Source organism: Maniola jurtina, chromosome 1 (genome assembly GCF_905333055.1).
Source record: "Maniola jurtina chromosome 1, ilManJurt1.1, whole genome shotgun sequence".
In the NCBI taxonomy this organism is placed as follows: domain Eukaryota; kingdom Metazoa; phylum Arthropoda; class Insecta; order Lepidoptera; family Nymphalidae; genus Maniola; species Maniola jurtina.
This window is the reverse complement of record NC_060029.1, coordinates 10284992-10308609: the sequence shown is the minus strand read 5'-3', so window position 1 is coordinate 10308609 and position 23618 is coordinate 10284992. Positions and strand designations below refer to the sequence as shown.

General features: G+C 34.0%; 1 protein-coding gene and 1 long non-coding RNA gene across 6 annotated transcripts in view; one reads left to right on the top strand and one right to left on the bottom strand.

Annotated features, from left to right (window-relative positions):
• LOC123873458 (inactive dipeptidyl peptidase 10) overlaps positions 1-23618 on the bottom strand; it is a 136635-nt gene that overhangs the window by 97214 nt on the left and 15803 nt on the right. The gene's annotated exons all lie outside the window — the stretch shown is intronic.
• On the top strand, positions 9063-13858 carry LOC123867778. Its single transcript, XR_006796508.1, has 3 exons — positions 9063-9074; positions 11301-11306; positions 13707-13858. It is a non-coding gene; the product is annotated as an uncharacterized LOC123867778 (long non-coding RNA).

Genomic DNA, 23618 nt, shown 5'->3' with positions numbered 1-23618 from the left:
CTTCTTCTATTATAATTACATATTGTTTGTGATAACAAGTTCTGCTGAACTGTTTTGCTCATTGACCGTTCATGGATTACGTCAAGAAAATCACGTGCATGCACGTTATTGTCTATCAGAACATGATAGCCGTTCAGCAATGCTGACAAAATCCTGAAATAATCGATGATGTTACTTAATGTCCGGTTACAAATCCTGAATAACCCTGAGTAAACAATAATCTCGTCCAAAACGGTCGTTAATCATTTACATTATCCAGCAGCAAATGGTAAAAAGTCTAGATTTATTGGCTTGGTCAGTAGTTAGCTGGGTTTTATACTGATATTTTGTTACTGACATTTGTGCCACATAACCGCACACCTCAAGAAAGAAAGATTACCTCAAGATTGTTTAAAGTATCTCTAAAACCATGGACTAAGATAAAAATCCAGTAAAAATCTTCTATATCATTTAAGGTATCATTTAAAATCTGGGCAGTGGAAGTTGCTGCAGCGTGTAGATTATTGTTCCATTGCAACAATTAATATAAAGGCTTTTAGTGGTTTCGGAACTTGTGGTTAGGGTATGATTTTCACTGAAAAAAGTAAATAGTGCTTTTCTGAAGATATATGTACATTGTACATGCCTGTATCTGTCTGTACATGCCCTTTATAGATAGCCTTTCTTTCTTGAGGCATGCGGTTATGTGACACAAATGCTAGAAACAAAACATTTAAATGAAACCCAGCTAATTACTGACCAAACCAATAAATCTAAGCTTGTTACCATTTGCCGCTGGATGGTGGAAGTGATGAACAATTGCTTTAAAAGAAATTTTCGTTTGCTCAGAATTGATCAGAGTGACCGGGCATTAAGTAACGTGATCGATTATTTCAGGATCGCGGTAACATCGCTAAACAGCTATCATGTTCTGATAGACAATAATGTGTACTACAGACGTAATTTCCTTGACAAAATCTATGAACTGGTCAATGAGCAAAACAGTTCAGCAGAACTTGTTATCACAAACAATATGTAATTATAATAAATAGAGCTCATTTCCAGGCTATGGAAGCCGACATCCTCCGTTCAATGCCTTTCCTAGATTCACGGAAGAAAGCCCGTAGTATGGTGAACAGTACTTATAACCAAATGGTGCATTCATCACAGAGCTCGCCGAAGATATCCCAATTCCCAGTGGCAGAAGTTTGGGAGATGGCTGGATGAGATCACCTAGTATTACAAGGCCGCATACAATCCGGGTATGTATAAACGAATTTTGTCCACATTGCAGCTGATCCAGCACTTCGTGGGAGTCAAAATAATTGTACGTGTATTCAAATTCGTATAAAACAATCAGCACAGTAACAAAATCATAAAATCGGTTGCAATTAATTATACAAAGTATATTAATTTTTTGTATAACTTGTATAACACGACATATAATGGCGCCACAGCCTTCGGGTCATAATGATAATTGCTTCAAATCATTAGTTCTAGCAATATCTAACATTATTTTATGTTTCCCAGCACTTTTAGAAATCAATAAAATGGATGAAAATGACGAATCTTCGACCCTGTATATCTTGGTTCAGAACAATCCTACAACTTTTCTGCCATATTAACTATTACTCCAAATGGCTAGTCCTAACGATCCGTACCATTTTTTTTCGTTGGCCGGCACTTTCAGAAAAGGCCCAAAAATAATGATCTCCTTTTCATTATATTATTATAACGAGAAGTTTCAAAATAACGTTGTAGTATTAAGTTTGAAATTTTCATCTAACGAACAAGTGTACTTTAGTAATTTACGCCATCGTAAAACAAGCCAGGCTTGTATAACCAGTGTCTAGATCACAAACTCTTGATTTATTAATGCTCCAGCTCGCAGCATATGAAATAAATACTGTAGTAAAGTCCTGATTAATTATCATGTTTACGAATTACGAGTAAAATGAGTGTGAACGTAAATTATACGCCGCGTTTATTTTACTTTGATGGAATGTATTTATCCGAGTTCCTACTCATAAATGCTCAAAAATATGGAATGTTACATTTACATGTAAGTAAATACGTCTTTAGTAAAGATACAATAATAATTAAGTATTGTGTGTATTAATAATAACAAGTGTAAATTAAAAATTTATAAAGTCCTCGACAAGTGAAGGTTACAGTAACTAGAAAAGAGCTGATAACTTTCAAACGGCTGAACCGATTTTCTTGGATTATAGCTAAGAACACTCTCGATCAAGCCACCTTTCAAACAAAAAAAACTAAATTAATATCGGTTCATTAGTTTAGGAGCTAGGATACCACAGACAGATACACACGTCAAACTTATAACGCCCCTCTTTTTGGGTCGGGGTTTAATTAAAAATAACTAAACATAAATTCATGCACTGTTGTTACTTTGGATTCAAGAAAAAACTCTTAAAATCCTACAAACAGTACCTACCTATTGAAAATATCAATATACTTAAACGTTAGAAAGCTTACACATTATTAGAACAAAACTATTAAGTATAACTTGCGAGGGCTTACTATTCACAAGCTACGCCTAATTTTATTTAGTATAAGTATTGAAAAAAGTGTAATGTATCGTTTCATGTATGTTTACAGGAAAACGATATACTTAGTGGAAATAAAATCGATCGCAACTTTGTAATTTTGATTTTCGGTAAGAAGTTTTTTATTACGGAACACTAATTGTCCAAGAACAACATGCATATGTGTTATTAAAGATGAATACCGCAGCAAATAAAAGAGTCCTGATCAATTAATTAAGACGTTTTATATTTGTAGGTGCTTCATGCATAAAGTTGGTGGAATTGAGTAAACTCGCCGCTCGCGTTAATTTCACTTTGCAAACATACTTTTATGAATTTTACCCTTGGATGAATCCATAAAGCTTTTCAGCAAGAGTCGATATTTTATTTTAAGCTGTATGATTTCATTCTGTTTTTATTTTACATTGGTGCTTACAATGTTTTTTTAATTATTTCATTCAATGCGCCTAGATATAGCTATTGAATACGGACATCCATTCCTTTGCAAAAATCATTTGTTACAAAGAGTCAGCCAAGAAGTAGAAATGATTGTATTTTCCTATGTGTACAGGTACCTACCTATTTTTATCTACTACCTTTTGTTTTCACTTACCTATGCTATTTATACGCTAAATTATAATTATGAATGTCAAAGTTTGTCGGTTTTTCACTATTAACGGAACAACTATGGGAGTAACGGATCAACGTGATTTAATGCATGGAATTGTTAAAAAGCCAGAGCAGAAGTAAAAAAAGAGAATAGGAGAAAAAGATCTCTACTTATTTCTATCTACTTCTTCTATTAACCCGGAAATGCGCGAGATCCTAAATCTGCACAGTACACAGAACGAAATCGCTGATAAAAGCTGGTAAAATTTTTTTTTTTTTTGAATTACACAGAATTTCCTCAAATGTTCATAGCGTGATTTCTAGTCGTTTAATTCTGGACAATATTCATGGGCTTAATGTTAACATTGTGAATGAGTACGTAATTAGGTACGTGATTATGTTTGAGAATTTTAAAAGTCAAGTATACTCAATTACCTACTATGTAGACTATCCGGAAATAATGTGACACGTACCTAATGTTTTTTTTTGTTAGGGTTCCATACCCAAAGGGACCTTAACCTCTGCTGTCTATCTATCTGTCTATCAGCGGTTTGTTCTCATGAACAGTTATTATTATTACGGTTCATGATACACCTATTGGTAGAAAGTTGAAATTTTCACAGTGTGTATTTCAGTTCCAAAGTTTATAGAACAGTCGCAAACTATAAGCCTCATAAGAAAGCTCAGAGTCAGTTCTTTACGTGATCAAAATATCAGAAATGAGGAATCCATGAATCAGAGTAACCGGCGTAGACCAACGGATTGCAAAGCTGAAATGGCATCATCCCGAATGGCACTGGCTGTAATTTTCACATACACAGATCTGTGTGCCTAGTGGGAGATTTCAGTGTGCCTAGTGGGAGATTTTTAACCTATTCGATCGCGTAAAAGTTAACTGCGTTTTGTATGGAATTGAAACAGCGCCATCTTCTTGTCACTAGATGGCGCTGATGCAAACCGCAATCTTGTGTTTCGAATAAGTATTTTTTATTTAAACTACTTGTCTGACGTAGGTGTGAGTACGCACACCTGCGTGTTTTTCATTATAACCTCGCGTGCCTGATCTTGTAGAGGCTATGCTCGGGTAGTAAGATTAGGTACGTTGATTGAACATTACAGCCGAGCCACACGCGGCGAATATTTCGTACGGACTTTGAAGTCTGATTTTAACAAAGATATGCGGATTACATCGTTAGCTTGCAGTTTAAATACCTATTAGTAGGTACCCACTAAAAAAACAAGTTGCTTGTAGATCGTAATGTGCAATCAGTTTAACAGTAGATAAGGTGTGACATAGAAATTGTATCAGCACTCAGCAGGTAGGTAACATTAGAAACTTCATGGTAAATTTTTTTGCATAATCTAAAAATATTTCGATGATTTCAAAATAACGCATTTTCGGCAAGCCCTAGAATATAAGGGAAACCCCTAGAACACCAAATAAATTATCATTTTGTTTTTTACTTAAATAACGCTACATCTATGGTTGGTATAGGTACGAACTTATGAAGCGAGTTCTCACGAACTACGTTAATTTTACTAAAAAATCCGTATAACAAGATATTATAATAGGTTGGTACTTACAATGTTAGTCAAATACCTGTTTTACGACTGACTGTTTATCTCTAAAGACGTTTATTGCAGTAATGTTTAGTCTAAAGCCTTTCGCTTTTAATGTAGCGGTAATAGCATAACATACGTAATTAGATTTACGATTAAAAAAGTAATGTTCCGTAATAAAAGCTTTTTAATCTCGTGGTTAGCATTGTTGTGGTTTTATTCATCGAATTTGAATATAATATTAACGTTGCCCGAATGACGTCAGAGCATCCAGCGCATGTTTCATTTTAATATCTTCTTCGATTTTCAATATTTTTTAGAACATTTCATAAGGAAGGTAAATCATGTAAAATACATTTAGCTTTAGATATATAGGTATTGTATCTATCTGTCCTGGTACTTATACATATAATATAAGTATAAAGTAGGAAAGAGTTTTCTGTTTAATATAACAACGAAGAAAAAGGATCGGTAAATTCAAGCTTTCGAAAGTTAGCTAGACTGATGATTGAATGTCGAAAATAAATACTACAAGAAAATAATTCTATATGAATTACATATTATAAAATGCTGCAAATTCTTTGAGGGGGAAAAATGGGCACTGCAGTTACCAGCAAGATCAGAGTGAGATGTTTAGTGATGTGACATTAGGTACTTCGGCAATAATAATATTACAATAGTTCTAAAAAGATTTATAAATGGCCCATGCAGCAAATACATTATGGTACGATAGGGGCTTATCAGTGACATTTTGTTTAAAAGCAAAGGTCGCCAGCCATTTGAGTCCATTATAAATTTCAGGCCGTAATATGTTGCATTAACTTGATGGTAATACGTGCCAAGGTTGAACATTATTAGACCTTCAATGTTCCTTGAAAATTACAGTGGGGTGCAAATTTATGTATGCGAATAAACTGTTTATGGTGCTCATTAAAAATAGTGGAGGAAAATTATACACACAAGCAAAATGTGCTTGATTATACAGGAGTAATAAATAAATAACAACCCTATCTCACAATAAAAAGAAAGTAGAGATTATGTAGTTAAAATTTAAAAAAATTACAAGGAAAATATCAAACAGTAAGTATAATATAAAGTCGAAGTTCAAAGAAATTAAGTAGTTGTGGGTGTTATTTTTTCAATCAAGAATGAAGAAAGTAACCTTCTGCAATTTTTTCACCCCATATCTACCTACTTCACTTGTTAAATGAATACTATAAAGAGACAGGTATAGTTTGTAGGCAATCTCCGAAACTACTTATCTGAATTCAAAAATTATTTTTGACACTGATTGATAGCTGCATTACCTATCCCTGAGTACTATGAGCTTTCATAAAATATTATATGTATATCAAGCAGACGAAGTTGCGGGCAAAAGCTAAACAAGAGTTTCAAATGACACATAAATATCCAATCATCATAAAGTTAAATGCTTACCACACAAGTGTAAATTATAAATTTATAACACCCCCGACAAGTGAAGGTTACAGTAACTAGAAAAGAGCTAATAACTTTCAAACGGCTGAACCGATTTTCTTGGATTATAACTAAGAACATTTTCGATTAAGCCACCTTTCAAACAAAAAAAACTAAATTAAAATCGGTTCATTAGTTTAGGAGCTACGATGCCACAGACAGATACGCGGATACATAGATACACGGATACACACGTCAAACTTATAACACCCCTCTTTTGGGTTGGGGGTTAATAAATAACTTATGAAAGAAATAACAATTAGAACCAGCGAAAATTGGCATGGGATCATGGAGGGGTTTTGGAACTGGCGAGTTTATCTCAACACAACTTGTAAGGCTTAGTACTTATTTAGATGCAATCTAAGCCGCAGTTCCACTCGAGTATTCTATTAATTTACCTAATGAAACACGCAATGCAACAGAAGTTTTTTTTTTTATGTAAGCAGCAATCATGATTTAATTTAAAAATATAATTTTTAATAGGTACAATAGTCGATGGACTTCGTTAAAACTTGTAACTGTAGAGAGTCAACTGTGTTAAGAATTTTAAGCTAAATATCCGGAACATGCTAGTAAAAAGTAGAAGCGAAAGAGCTTCCTTGATTGGTTAAAACTTTGCAGATAGATACAATAAAATGAACGGTTTACTGAACAAATCAAACGAGAAAGTTGGTAAATACGCCGATAGTTAGGTTCGGATTCCATCTGTTTGTAATACGATTCTTGCGATTAGAGAGGATCACGAAAGGAGTATTGACTAGGCCACACAATCTAGGGTGATTAATGCGGTTCGGGGCCCAATTAACTCGGTCAATATTGATCCTACATTACAATGAACATCCGGATTTAGAATAGAAATTTTAACGGAAAGAAACGGTAATTATTTTTATCTTACTATTAAAATTTCTAACATTTCAGAGATCTCTTTCATCATAGACCATTTATAGGCTATGACATTAAGCAATTATGTTATATTCATCATCAAATACTAATCCTGATCCACACTAATATTATAAATTTCTCTGTTTGTCAGTCTGTTAGTTTTTCACGCCCCATTCATTAAGTAAAGAGATAATGTATCCCGGGGACGGACGAAGTCTTCTATTTGTTCCTGAAAATCAAAGAGTTCCCGAGAGATTTAAAAGAACCCTTATCCACATGGACGAAGTCGCGGGCATCATTTAGTAATTCAATAATATAGAGATAATCATATTATAGTCTAGAAATTATGATTGTCTCAAAATTCTCTTGTTTCCAATGTTATAAGAATAAGAATAAATATAACGTCAACTGTGTAGTTAACTATACGGTTAAGAAATAGCTACTGTTTGAATAACGGATTCGCACAGTATTGCAAAAGTTTACCTCCCCTAAACTTGGGAATTTAGTGCCTAAGTTGATGTAGGATATCATAACCACGCATACATTCTGTAATACACGGATGTAATAACCAGAAACTTTCATTATATTAATACCCAAAGTTTGTTTTATTGCTACGATATCAAGTGACTTGGTTTACCGGTGCCTTTACCTGTATAGATGAATCCCACCAAAAACATTTCATGTAAAGATTGCCAAGACTCATAATTTCATAATGTTTTCACTGTTAAAAAGTTATGAGATGCCCCCTGATTTATTTTTATTTAGTTTTTCATTATCCATCAATAAATCTATGTGCCTGCTAACTATATGTATCTATGCTTATCTCTATATGATTGCTAAATAAATAAAGAGATCCGTAAAAAACAAGAGTAGGTAACAGACAAACTTCGTCGGAGTTCAACGTTTCGCAAAGCTAAAGTGGAAATGTGGCAAATTCTGTTCTACACAATTTCTAAACGACAAGTCTAAATAATGTCTAAATATACAAGTGTAAACTAAAAATTTATAACACCCTCGACATGTGAAGGTTACAGGAACTAGAAAAGAGCTGGTGACTTTCAAACGGCTGAACCGATTTTCTTGGATTATAGCTAAGAACATTCTCGATCAAGCCAAGGTGGCTTTTGATCGAGAATGAGAGATAATATAGAATGTTATATTTTCATGTAAGTATATACGTCTTTGGTAAAGAAACAATAATAATTAAGTATTGTGTGTTTTAATAATAACAAGTGTAAATTAAAAATTTATAACACCCCCGACAAGTGAATGTTACAATAACTAGAAAAGAGCTGATAACTTTCAAACGGCTGAACCAATTTTCTTGGATTATAGCTAAGAACACTCTCGATCAAGCCACCTTTCAAACAAAAAAAAACTAAATTAAAATCGGTTCACTAGTTTAAGAGCTACGATGCCACAGACAGATACACAGATACACACGGCAAACTTATAACACCCCTCTTTTTAGGTCGGGGGTTAAAAATATAAAAAATATAATGTTCCCTGTGGAAAGAATATCACTAGATTTAGACCTGTCAATTTAGTTAGGAAATATGTACAGCAGAATTATTGGCCATAATGTCCCACATAGCTTGATCAACCGATGTAGTTTACACCAACAGTACTTTATATTAAAATCGCCAGAAGTTGCGGTAAGTAACTATCAGAGATAGCTCGTATCGTATCATGTTTAGGAAAAGTTTAGGAAAATCCAAACAAATCGGATTTACGTTCAATTTTCTTGAATTTCAGGAGCTCACTGAATTGGGCTGACCCAAATACAAAGATACGAAACTCCTAAGCCTTCTCTCCGCCCCCCAACAGACTTGAAAAGATTCAAACCTTCACTAACTGTAGATATTCACAAAATCCTAGTTTATATATGTTGGATACGAGTCGTCAAGTTTTAAAAAACAATGCACGGCCTTAATTTGCAAACGGCCCAATGAATAAGCGAACGCAGTCCTCCATAGAATATAAAATAATTGCATCCGATGATTGTAATTAGTTAATGTACATGTTCCAGCTCAATACAGTTTAAACACAATTTACGTTTTAATAAATTTGACAGGGCGCGGCGACTCGTAAATCTGCCGGGACACCGACGTTTTGGAGGAAAGGGGAAGGAATATATTAAAACTCGTGTCTCGAAAATCATATACGAAGAGGAAGGAGCGAAGCGCGCAGGTGGAGATCACCTGTCCTAGAGGTACGGAACCGGCGAGGCCAAGTCGAGGCACACTGCCTCCCGTTCACATTTGTTACCTTTACGACCAACATTTATTACCTCTTCTGACGCCCGACTCGCTCGTCCTAGCAAACATACTTAATTAAAATTACCACACGTGACTCGGGAAGATCGAGTTTATGAAGAGAAAAGACGCATTACGGAAGCTTTCATCATTAATTTTGAAACTCAAAACGTCTTTGTACGTACGTTCTTTATCATAGTTGTCTGATAAACCGTGCAAGGGGCATGCAGTGCCGTGGACTTCAAACAATGTCATTACAATGCCTGGAATCATAATATCGCGTCCGCGTCTGTGCACAATTCCGGGTTAAAAAAATCATGCCTAAGCAATTAAAACAATAAACAAAATCTGTATAAAATTGAAAGGGCTTGTATTCATCAAAAATAAATATTAGAGCTCATTACAAGACATGGTACCTATATTAATTTATTCTTAACGAAAGTTCACGACCTTCTGAAAAACGCAAAACCAATTAATACCTAGTACTATATAAAGTTCTAAGCTTTTCTGCTAAACCTCGGGTACGAAAACATCCACCCATGATCCTTTCATAGGGCCATGTCTACTCAAACTAACTAAATAAAAACTACTTAATAAATGTATCCGCAATTCATTAAAGTCACCACTCAGAGCAATTAATTAGGCGCGGTCGTTTGTCGATTACGATACCGCTAATATTAATTTCGAACGGCCTGTGCCAAGGCACAGGTGTTCCCGGATCGGGTGATTAATCTCAGACATCACCGCTGTAATTTGTCATGATGATCATCGATTTAAATACGACAACTATTTCCCATTTCCAAATAATAATAACTAGTTGATGCCCGCGACTTCGTTCTCGTGGATATCGTTTTTCAAAAATCCCATGAGAACTCATTAATTTTCCAGGATAAAAAGTAGCTTATATCCAGGGTATAATTTATCTTAATTCCAAATTTCAGAAAAATCCGTCCAGAAGTCTTTGCGTGAAAGAGTAACAAACATCCATTTTAGCGTTTATAACATTAGCATTTCTTTAATGCTGGTCTACATTATGGAGAAAACCTATTCGCAATGCAAAACCTCAAATATATTAAGATAGGTATAATTTTCTATAAATCATACGCAATTCATTACATAGCCGGGAGTTACAAAAGTACTCCAGACTTAACGAAGTCGCTACCGCCGTCCGTCAGATGTCCGGTTCGCCCCACTGAAAATGTAGGGCTTCTTAATTAACTGTGAAATATCCTTTGCAACTTTAAAATGTTCCGGCGAATTATGTCATCTGAAAATTTGCATCAAGACACAGAATTCTATATTTTTTCCTAATTAACTGAAAGTTACTATTGCGCAAAGTTTTCGCTTTTGTGCTGATTGGCCTAGACTCATGGATAATGATCTGTGTCCAAAATTCTTTCACTGATTATTATTATCAGTGAAAGAATTTTTGATATCGAAAAAGTAGTTTCGGGGATTAGACATGTCCTACATCCAAACTTACTTATTTCTGTATAATAATTTATTGTAAGTAGGTAGATGATATACTAAATCAACGTATAAGTAGTACAGCTTAAGCTACTGGGTCTAGAAACTTGAGATTTGCATAATAGGTATGTAGGTAGACCCCAATTAGAAAGGATTTTCAGCACCGGAGGGAACGAAGCCGGGGCGAGCCAGCTAGTCGTTAACAGGTTTAATTAATAATTACACAGCTATTATAATACAAATCATCATCATCATTAGCCCACGCCGGCTCACTACTGAGCACGGGTCTCGTCTCAGTGGCCATAGTTTACCACGCTGGCCAAGAGGCGGATTGACAGACAGTTTTCGCCCACCTTTGAGAGCATTATGGAACTCTCACAGTTATGCAAGTTTTTTCACAATGATTTTTCTATTTAATTTCTTAAAATGGATAACTTTGAAAAGTTTTATTTATATAATTTATTTGTTTAATAAAACACATTTACAGGGTTTTTGAGATTGTGGTGTAAACATGAACTCACTTGAGTTAAAGGTACCTACGTCCTACGTGCCTGGTATCGAACCACTGATACCCCAAATCGAGGAGGCAGACGTCTTAGCCAGTAGGCTATCACTGCTATATCTATGCTTCTATACTAATATTATAAAGAGGTAAAGTTTGTAAGTTTGTTTGTAGAAAGTAATCTCTGAAACTATTGAATCGATTTTGAAAATTCTTTCACAACGCTACGGTACGGCAGTAACGGGATTACGGAGGTAACGGTTGAAAGCTACATCATTCCTGAGTGAGGGCTACATTTTATTTTCAAAAATTACAGATCCCTACTAAAATTGTAATAATCTACCCGTGCAAAGGCGGAGTGGGTCGCTAGTTACAAATGAAGAGGCTTAAACTTATCGTGTTATAAGTCCAAGCTGAACTAAATTGAGTGGAACTGTGAAGTAATGCACGGCCATTTAATCTTTTTATTAGCATGAAAAAAAGAAAGTTGCAGCCCCTCTTGGACTTTGTAGGCCGCTGTTTGCTTTACAAAGTTTTAATTGGGTAAACAAATCACTGTTAATGAAACACTGGAAATGGTGGCGGCTAAAAATAAACCCAGTAAGTATAAATGTAAGGTAAGTTAATGTTTCAATCTTTTTTAGGGTCCCGTATCTCCAGAGAAACAGGAACTCTTATAGGATCAATTCGTTGTACGTTCTTGTATGTCTGTCTGTCTGCATGTCTGTCTGTCTGTCTGTCAAGGGAATCAAACTAGAAACAACAAATCTAGTCAACCTAGAATGATGAAAAGCAAGTAGCAATGTCTTATAGTACAAGTAAAGCGAAAAATTCAAAAACCGTGAATTTGTGGTGACATCGTATAGACTTTTCTTATTTTTTGGAAAATGATGATGTGACTTGTAGGTACTCAGTGGCCCAAACACTCCAAAAAAGACAGTATTTTAGTTATACGTGTAACTACATCGTTATATTCGCCGGCTTCTCATATTATTATGTACTTTACTACTTCTACAATCCAATGATAATTTCTTTATTTTGGCAACTAAAGCCCAGTTGGTAGTTGACAATTGGTAGTTGTAATCGCGGCCTTATATTGATATAAGTTGATTGTATACTTTTTCTGTACGTAGGTTGGTTTGCAATTCCCATTTCAGCGAAGGTTGATTTGTGCGAAATCAATCTACTCTGGAATATTGGCAGGTTACCAGCTGGTTTTGTATGAAGCACTGAAACTAATTGATTTCATTGAAATGCAAAAGTTTTATTTAAAAATATTACCTACCTTTCCCATAAATAAATATGGTTAAAACATTATTATTACTAAATAATTAGATCGGTTATGTACTTCTTATTGTTAATAATATTTTTGAAACGTCTAAACTATTGTGAGTGACTAAATCGACTAAATATGTGAGTATAGCCGTAATAATTTATACTCATTAATTTATTGTTAATATGGATAAAGTGTTATATTATAACATTTACCAACCTAGTTAATGCATTTGCTTTTTTTCTATACTCGTTAATTTACAGTAAACAGTCTTAGTAAATAGTTGCATCTTTTCCCAATGCGTTTAAACGTTAGACTTGACTAAGAAAAAGAATATTAACGATGGCGAATCTATACAAAACTACAACATGATCCATAAAATGACCCAAATCTAAATGTGTTTAAAGTAAAAGAAAAGAAGTTGAAAAAAGCTTTCCCGCTACAAAGTGTATTGCATCGTATTTCATGTCGCGCACTTAAACTAATGGGACGTCTGTGTTGCGACTTCCTAGCGGCCTTATAACTCGATAGATAGCAGAGATCAGTTCGAACATATCGCTGTAAACTACATTGAATAAGCGCCGATGCCGTTAAGGTCGCACTGTACACTCTACTCGTAAAACAAATTGTGACTCACTTGTAAACCTACGCCACCTGGATCAGGGTTCCAGCTGAACAGAGCTGTGTGATATAGCTATACAGAATAACACTGAGCTGTTTTTAAATCATGTCACACATGAAAAGCTTATATTATTTGAGCGTGACCGTCCAGACCTGAAATAAAGCGATTACTGGCCGAGTAATATTGGAAGGCCGAGGTAAAGCCGAGGACATCTGAAGTGATTCTGGAAGGACGAGGCACCAGTCATGTCCTTTTAAAATAAACGAGGTCGGTAATTGCTATTTCCACCGAGACTTGTATGACTTAGTATTTACTTTACTCCCATTTGCAAGGAAAAAATAAAAAACTTAACTTTCAACCATACAGCCTGTCATAATACTAACGTGACGGTCTTGTTAAAAAAAATGAAAAAATATTTGAAAAATATTAATAATAATAAAAAATAAATAAATAAAACAAAAATAAAAATAGTAATAATTTAGAATATTAATAAAATCGTATACCTAAAATACCTTATTTATATTAGTCTACACAGCACCTCGTCAGCAGTATGAAATTGTCCAGCAATTTCTATTACAGTCCTCTTGGAAATGGCTGGCGTGCGGCCAGTAAAGACACGATTACAGTCCTCTGTAATGAAATCCTTTCTTCAGTTAAAAGTATATCCGAGCAAGTGAGAGAAAACAATATTTTCACCACAAGCTTTTTATCGCAAATGTTTAATCAATAAAAACTTATAATAAGCAACACAACATGTTATCACGCACGCAATTAACTTGCAAACAAGAAATAGGCTCCGATAAACAAAATCGACTTCAATCAAATCATAAAAATATTTATAAAAAAAAACCTTCCTATTTAATTATTGTCGGTTACTTCTCGGTGATCAATTAATCTTAAGTACTAGGACAACTTAATACTAACTAATAGTCTTCGGAATGCACACGTTTCTGTAGAGAAAAACGAACGAAAAGACGGGCTTCTTTTTTTCTCTATAAAAATTTATGCATTACATTATGGAGTCGGTCAATATGCTATGGAAAATTTTAGATTGACGCTTCGGCTCTTTGTCAAATCCACCCTCAGGCTATTGAAGTTTACTGAACGGTAGTCTCAGATTTGCCTTAACAAAGTGAACGCAGGTCCTAAAGGAACTCCATACATGCATGCGATAACATGTCTTATCGTATTCTAAAAAGGGTTATAAGCGTACATTAACCACAAAAATGATATGACCTTAATATTTTCGAAACGCCTCCAATGTAGACAATGTGGTGAAAAGGCCACAGCAATTTCACTAAAACGTTGTGTAACTTTGTACTTTTATTGGTGTAGTTGGTAGTAATACCCTAGTGAACTATGCATAAATGAGAATGAATTTTGCTAACACCTAGCTTTGGAACGCGACTTCATTTTTGTGGATTTGGGTTTTTTAAAGCCAGGAGTAACGAGTAACCTTATATACGTCTTATGAGCATTATCTTCTACCTCAAAATAGGAAAGAAGAATAATGAGACAAACAGACAAGAACAATAGATAAACAAGTGTAAATTAAAAATTTATAACACCCCCGACTTGGACTATTCCGCGCCTACGATCCAAAGTATCCGAGTATCCGAGTTTTCCAAACATCATTTTCAAATAAATAATTATGTATCTATGACAGCTTGACATTTGTCAATTGACATAATATTATGAACCTAACGGTTATCTAACCTTATTTCTACAAGAAAACTAGAAAAGAGCTGATAACTCTTAAACGACTGAACCAATTTTTTTGGATTATAGCTAAGAACACTCTCGATCAAGCCACCTTTCAAACAAAAAAAAGTAAATTAAAATCGGTTCATTCGTTTAGGCGCTACGATGCCACAGACAGATACACAGATACACAGATACACAGACACACAGATACACAGATACACACGTCAAACTTATAACACCCCTCTTTTTGGGTCGGGGGTTAAAAAGGGTGTTTGAACGCTTTTTGGATTTTATTAACGTATTAACTAGTATTATAAGTTTAAGACTAAGTAAGAGGCAATTTTGTTCGAAGTCACACAGACAAACACTTTCAATGTAATTTATGTCAGTAGGTATAGAATATATAAAGTTACGAAGGTGCGGGCTTCATAGTAAAACCTATTTTACGTAGAAATGGAATATGTTGCCATAAATAGGGTGATTGTGATGTAATCCGACCACGATGTTTTCCCATAAAACATTTTCATGGCTAACCAGACATTGTTTATTTTACTATTGGTGAACAAAGAGCTACATTGTTTTAAAATATTTATGAAAAGATGGCTAATCCTAATAAAATAATGCTTCTCAGATATTTCTTCCTCTACCTCTCGCAATAAAACCCAGATAAAACCTGGCGATCACCTAAACTACATCGACCCCTTTTTAGAGTTCCGTACCTGGAAAAACGAAACCCTTATAGGATCACTTTGTTGTCTGTCTGTCTTTCCGTCCGTCCGTTCGTCCGTTCTAAAACAGATTTTTATTCATAATAGTTTTTGATTTATCCTGCAAAATGTCGGAAAAAATACCCAAGTACGGAACCCTCAGTGTGCAAGTCTGACTTACATTTGGTAGGTTTTTTATCACTACATTATATTATATTTTTGGCTGTATTACATTTCCAAAACTATAGTAGTCCATACTTGCTACTTATCTACATAATATTCGAATATTATGTAAATACCGAGTAGAAAAGTACTAAATATGGAAAATACAGTAGACCGTTCCTCAAAGATCATAATGTCGTGTTCAAATAATACAATAAATAAATTCCTAGGAACTCGATATAACCTTTATTTATTACTTAGATGATAGATAGATAGATGACATCTTTATTGCACACAATAACATAAAAAGGAACACAACACAAAAGGAAGAAAACAAAAAAAAAACAATTGTGTGCAAAGGCAGCCTTATTGCTTAGAGCAATCTCTACCAGGCAACCTTTGCTAAACGGATACTTAGTATTGTTAACAAGAGATTTTTTGTGGTGATCGTAGCCTTCAAACTAGGAGATCTGCGCCGCATGGCAGACCGCGTAGCGGCAGTGCTACGATAAGTCCCAGACGGCGCGGCACCAATCGTAAGAACTGGGTATCATAATAATTAATAATATGATCCGTTGATATTATGCCTAGCTAAAATCATATTAAAAATGTAATTCCTGTATCTGCTTAAATAGATATTTAGACAAAAATAAAAATTTGTGTATTTATTTAATAATATTATAAATGAAAATAAAATTATATAGTTTACTCTTAATTTAATTTAATTAGTTTTAATAAAAACAGTCATAAATGTAAATTGTGAGCTTATTGAGAGATAATTTTTTCTGTAAATATCTTTAGAAATGCAACGAAACATACATAAAACTTATCGAATGTTTTCCACAAATTATAATTATCGCATCTACAGTTGACATTTGACAATCGCTTACCTTATTATTAGTTATTGTATCTCATCAAAATGTATTTATATTCCAATGGGGTTATTACTACTAGTCAGTCAATATGAATAAACCCGAACGAAGCTGTAGAGATTCATCAGCCGATGTGCGTGACGTCACAACCGCGCCCCCGCCCAGCACGCGCGTGCGTCACTGCCTCCCTTCACGCAAAATGTTCGCCAAAAACAACATTGATTAAACGCTCTACCAATGAAACTTTGTTTTTATGAACTCAATTTTATGAGTATCAGAAACACTTTAGAATATTTATCATTTTAGATTTTATTTTCTTCAAGGCGGATACGACTGTATCTTTTGGCATCCCTTTTGTTTATAGGTAAACTTTCCCCGTGTGAACGACCTAGGATTTTTGTTATTCATCCGAAATAGCTTTTCGTGAGAAGCCTACGAATATTTTGCTTATTTCACTTTTATTTAGGTAGACGTATTCTACGCAGCCCACGGCGTAGGAATTTTAAAAATACCTTATTTATAACCGATTTCAAGAAAGAAAGAGTTTCTCGATTTAACATGTATTGTTGAATCATTTATTTTTGTAACATTTCATGCCTAAACTTGGCAAAGACGAGCTAGTTTTTCAATACTCTCCAGTCGATTCGGGAATTATATTTACGAAACCCAGTTTCAAGATGCCGATTCAGTATGCACAAGGACACAACGTGTCCCACGCAGTGACATATTAACATGAGGACTGAGGACGTGTGTGAAACCAAGTGACGGGATAACTAATTCACTGTCATAACTAAGCTCGCTGGTACCTTTTCCACCGGAGTGACGATGATCATCATCATCTCCAACCAATTGCCAGCTCACTACTGAGAATGCCAAGTGCGAATTGGCAGACTTCACACACCTCTGAGAATATTATGGCGAATTCTCAGGCATGCAGATATTTCTACTTACTTGGTTTGCTATGATAATTATAAGCAAGCTACCATAAGTACAATATACAAAGAGGGCGACGGAACTTAGGTAGGTTCTCATTCTGCACTTCGTGTTCTCAGCAGCAGCGGTCTAATTTTTGGCGAGCATTTTTATCTTATAAGCAGGGATTTCATCTATGAGTGGGTATAATCAGCCGATATCGCGACTCAGTAAAATCTGAGTCCCTTATGTAATGAACTTTCCTTTTAAGTACGCAATAACCTTATAGCTTATTAACTTTGGTACAATTTCAGCTGTTTCAATTATTATTATCAGAAAAATTATCAATCGGTAAAAGAAACACATCGACCAGAATAACAATGTACGGAGGACGAGGACCTAAGTGTTAGTATTTTAAGTTCAAAATAGGTACCGATTAGGTAATTCACACCATGATTATTCGGTTAGACTGATTGGTATCGAGTCATTAGAAATAATGAGCCCATCACACGCCGTTGCCTCGACGGAAACCGGCTAACGGCCCCGGATGGTAAACTAAGGAACTAAGGGCAACGAAACCAAATCGATAAAATCAGGGACAAGAGTGCACAAACAGAATTTATACTTCATCTATATCATATTATGTGGAAACTTGAGATTTTGCATACGGGTAGAGGACTACGCAAGAAGCTAATTGTTTTATCTCAAGAAAACAAAGGATCCATAGACAGGTAGAGTACTACGCAAGGAGCAAATCGACAGTGTAAGTAGCACATAACTTGGTCATTTCATGTAATATTTAGTATTGGTCTAATTTACAAGTCACAACTCTCGGATAGGCAGGCACCTATGAACAGGTAAATCGACGGGGGAAAAATTGGCAACCTAACGTTTGCATATTCTATGGGCGGCGCCCTTCGATATTGGTATGTTTGTCTAATAACAAACAAACCCACCAAACCGGTGAAATGTTTAATATTTTTTTTAAAATATTAATTAGTCATATCCTGGACTGAAATTTTGTAGGCAACACATATGCAATATAAAATATGTTTCACCCATTAACCAGCTCGGTGAAGGTCGTTGCATAGCGGGATCCTATACTATATGTCACACGCTGGAATCAGCTGGAAAGTTGTTGTTCGAGGAAACTTTCATAATGCAGTTCCCATACCTAACGAAGCGAGTTCGCAACTTGTTCATTTTGCAAAATTGTATTAATTACTTGAACTATAAAGCAGTTAGGTACATATATTTAAAATTTAATGCAATTAACACGACGCTCTGAGGAAAGGCAATGCAATTATTTTGTTTGAGTAAACTCATACGCTTTAACCAGGTGATCAAGACGCGACAGCGTGTCTCGCACATAATTTTCACAGCTGCTGTTTAAAGAAATAATAAATACTCCATACCATACGATAGTGCGTGCAAGTTTACAACTTGTGACGCGTTCGCACGCGTATAAATTTATATAAGTGTCTATGTAAAAAAATTGCTGCTGCCGCCGTTGTATCCATGCCTTTTTTCGACGTACTCGTAGGTACTAAGAGCACGAAAGTATCTAGTTTATAAAGTATAGAAGATTTTTTTTTAATTTATAGACTAGCGCTTGGCTGTAATCGAACCTGCTGACAAGTGATAACCAACAGGCTAGTAGGTACATATAATTCAATGTTGGCAACATCAAAATAGGTACTTAATCAATCTACGAATTAATAGATACGAAAATATCTAGTCACTAGATTATTTTCGTATCTATTTAAGACGACTCTAATAAAATAGGTGGGATTTAAGCCTCCGATTTTTATGATTACATTCCTTCGCATAAAACCTTAGCCTGTCTGAACTGTGTAAGATATCTTCATCCTAGTAGCTTCAAAAAGCCATACCTACCTATTATAGCAAAGTAAATGTTAGAAGGATAGAGTTATCTCCAAGTTTCGCATAGTCTGAGCTGTAAAATGAAAATTTTATCAATTGAGCCGAAAAATGCGGGACGTGCTTTGTATATTTGCTCACGTCCGCACCACACAGTAAGTAAATGCATGGGATACGAGCCAAGTCAATATTACCCGAACCCCTAAAAGAAAACGTGAGTGCTTGTCGTAGATCCGTATTAACTTACTATTTTATACATTTACCCACATCAAGAAGAAATTCATTTTGACAATCTTTACCCCTGTTAAGATGTATGACCTAGCTAGGAAACATAATAATTACGATTTATTATATTCTATGTATTTATAAATACATATCTAAATACATATCATAAATCTTTGTGTACCTATGAACGAACTAACAGGACATAATAAGCCTAATGTGATGCGAGATACTTCATACTATTTGTACCACAACTTGTAATTTGATTGTTGCGGTGAACACTAGTGGATACCTAGGTGTTTTTGACAGTCAGTGACTAGAAATTAACAGCTTACTAAAATAATGTGTTACTACTAATGTTTGTGTGTACTTAACACCCATATTAAGAAAATATATTTTGTGATTATTGTTTGTTCAAATAGACTTGTTTAGCATCAAAGTGGAAAAACCTTTAGATTAATAGAATAATACTAAATATATGTGACATTAACTAAATAGGTATTTATGAATTTCTGAATATTAAATTTTGACCTAAATGGATTTACATATCAATGACATGTAAGGTTTAGCTAATTATATTATTGCTTTATTGTTTAACTAGGAATTAAAAGTTACATAAATAATAATTAATGTGTAGGCAGGAACCTATTGACATCCAAATTGTATGAAATATTTGTTATGATTAGGCACCTACCTAGTATTAAAGTGGAATAGGTTCAAAGCGTACAAAATACATATTATAACACTTACAAACTATTTATGAATATTAAATTTTGACTTTAAATATGGATCTATCAATATAGACATATCTAACAGTAGAGTAGACAGATTGCAGATAGAATACTATGAAATATAACATTACCTATTGATGAATTTATAAAATAAAATAAAATAAATTAATAATAATAATTTTTAGTTAAGTACCTTTGGATCTATCAATTAAATGTGAGGTTTAATTGGTAGATTAAATAATATTACTATTTATTGAATATAGAAAGTCACAGTGTTTCATATTACTATTGCCATTACTACTAATTGACATGAATTACTTATAAATAGATAAAATATATTATAGGCTGTATTGTTTGTAATAAAATATAACTAGGAATTAAAAGTTACTTAAAATAATTAATGTGTAGGCAGGAACCTATTGACATCCCAATTGTATGAAATATTTGTTATAATTAGGCACCTACCTAGCATTAAAGCGGAATAGATTTAGAGAATACAAAATACAAAGAACAACCATTTATTAACTAATTAACTATTTATGAATATTAAATTTTGACTTTAAATATAGATCTATCAATTAGATGCAAGGTTTAATGATTAGATTACATAATATTATTATTCAGGACTATAGGAAATTATTTCATATGATTATTGTTTGGTTTGTATAGACTTAGCCAAAGTTAGAGTAGATCAATTTCAGATAGTATACTATGAAATATAACATTACCTATCAATGAATTTATAAAATAAAATAAAAATTAATAGTAATAATTTTTACTTAAGCACTTTTGGATCTATCAATTAAATGTAAGTTTTAATTGGTAGATTAAATAATATTACTATTATTGAATATAGAAAGTTACAGTGTTACATGTTGCTATTGCCATTACTACTAATTGTCATGAATTAATTAATAGGAAAACTATAATACTTTACCTTTACTTATAGGAAAGTACTTACTAGAAATAATTACTCCCTTAGTTTATCGCTCTCATTAGTGTGTGGCAAGTTCAACATGTCGAACTTCGAGCAACTGTTACGCGAGCTTAGATGCGACATCAGAAAAGATTCGGAGGAGTCACTCAGAATAGTGGAAGAGCGAATCACAAAAAGTATTAACGAAAATATAGATACAAAATTCGAAGACATTCAAGCGCAGATTGAAATAATAAAGAAGAACAGTAACGAGCAAAATGAGAGGATTCTTGCAATAGAAAAACAGATGAAATGCAGGAATATAATATTTTTTGGAGTTGAAGAAGGGGAAAAATCTTATAAAGAATTAGAAAATAAAATAATAAATATAGTAAAAACAGAAATAAAGGTGGATTGCAACAGTAACGAAATTGAAAGAACAAGAAGGATGGGGAAAAAAGCAGAAAATAAAATAAGACCGATAGTAGCCACTTTTACAACTTATGGCAAAAAGATTTCTATTCTCAAAAATAAACAGCAACTTAAAAACAAAACGATTTATTTGAAGGAAGACTACCCACAACAGATATTGGAAAAAAGGAAACAGCTTCAAGACCAATTGCAACAAGCACGAAATGAAGGAAAGATCGCATACCTACGCCAGGATAGGCTAATAGTACACGAACCAAATAAAACTCGAAAAATTGTGGAAAGTACAAATAGTCAGAATCCTCGGAAAAGAGAATTACAGTCTACCCCTCCTAGTAAAATGAGCAATCCTTATGTACAACGAAATGAACCGTCATCGAACTATCACATGGCAAAGAAAAATAAACATAAGATGAATGCCCAGAATAATGGACAAAGCTCGATGAATAGTTTTTTACAAAAACGAAGCGAAGACCTAGTACCAAAAATATTTATTCCAGCTACACAAAATGAGGAATGCGATGAATAGCAACTACCACGGCCCCTCCAAGATAAAAATAACTCTGCCGCCAACTCAACACAAAATAACATAATAATTAATAAGAAGAAACACTTTTACAAAAACAGTCTCCCAAGCCGGTTGGTCACCGTGGGAGAGCTAGACCAGTACCCTGCAGTCAGATTGGATAGTATAAGTATAAGTACGAATAATATTAGAATACATGACAAAAAAAATAACTTTATCATCAAAACGAACACAATAAGGAATAAAAACTCAGTTAAAAATAATAACAATGGAAATACAAATAAGGATAGAGAGCTCCATATATTGAGTATGAACGTAAGAACACTAGGAAGCGATGAACGATTATTAGAATTGGAACAAGCACTGCAAAAAGTAAAATGGGATATCTTTGGATTAAGTGAAGTACGCAGAATGGGGGAAATGATAGAAGATAGGGATGAGTACATATTTTTCCATATCGGTGAAACAAAAGGCCACTATGGCATTGGCTTCTTGGTTAAAAAATACCTTAAGAAGAATATTAAAGAATTTAAAGGTATATCAGAGCGAATCGCTGTAATAAATATAGATCTTCCAACATTGGGAGCATCAACAATAATCCAAATACATGCACCAACTGAAGATACAGACAAACAGAAGAAGGAAGATTTTTATACAAAGCTACAAGAGACGATAGACAATAACACAGAGAAAAATATTTTTGTAATGGGCGATTTTAATGCACAAATTGGAGAAGCTATAAAGAAAGATGATAAGATAATGGGTCCATATAGCTATGGAGTGTGTAATGATAATGGAGAAAAACTGATTCAGTTTGCAAGAAGTAATAATTTGGCTATAATAAATACATTTTATAATAAAAAATTGCACAAGAAATGGACTTGGATTTCGCCGGATGGCAAAACAACAAACGAAATAGACTTTTTCTTGAGCAATAATAAAAAAATAGTAAAAAATTTTAAGGTACTCAATAACTTTAACTTTTACTCTGACCACAGATTAATTCGGGCTCAATTAAGTTTAAAACATCAAAGGAAAACTAGACGAAATTTTGCCAACACCAATGCAATATATGGAAAAGATGAAGGTTTACTAATAAATACAGAATTACAACAATGGAAAAAGGAAATTGGCCTGCCTCAAACTATAGACAGTATTATAGAGGTAAAAGAAATCTATGATGATTTCGAAGAAAAACTTAGATCGATACAAAAATCGATAACAGCTCAGACATCAACCAATAGCAAAGAAATACCAGAAAATATTATAGACTTGATGAGACAGCGGAAAAATTTGATAAAAAATAGAAAGAATAACAGGAAAGAGATTAATGAAATAAGTAAAAGAATTAATAGACTCCTCAGACAAAAGAAACGAGAAAAGAG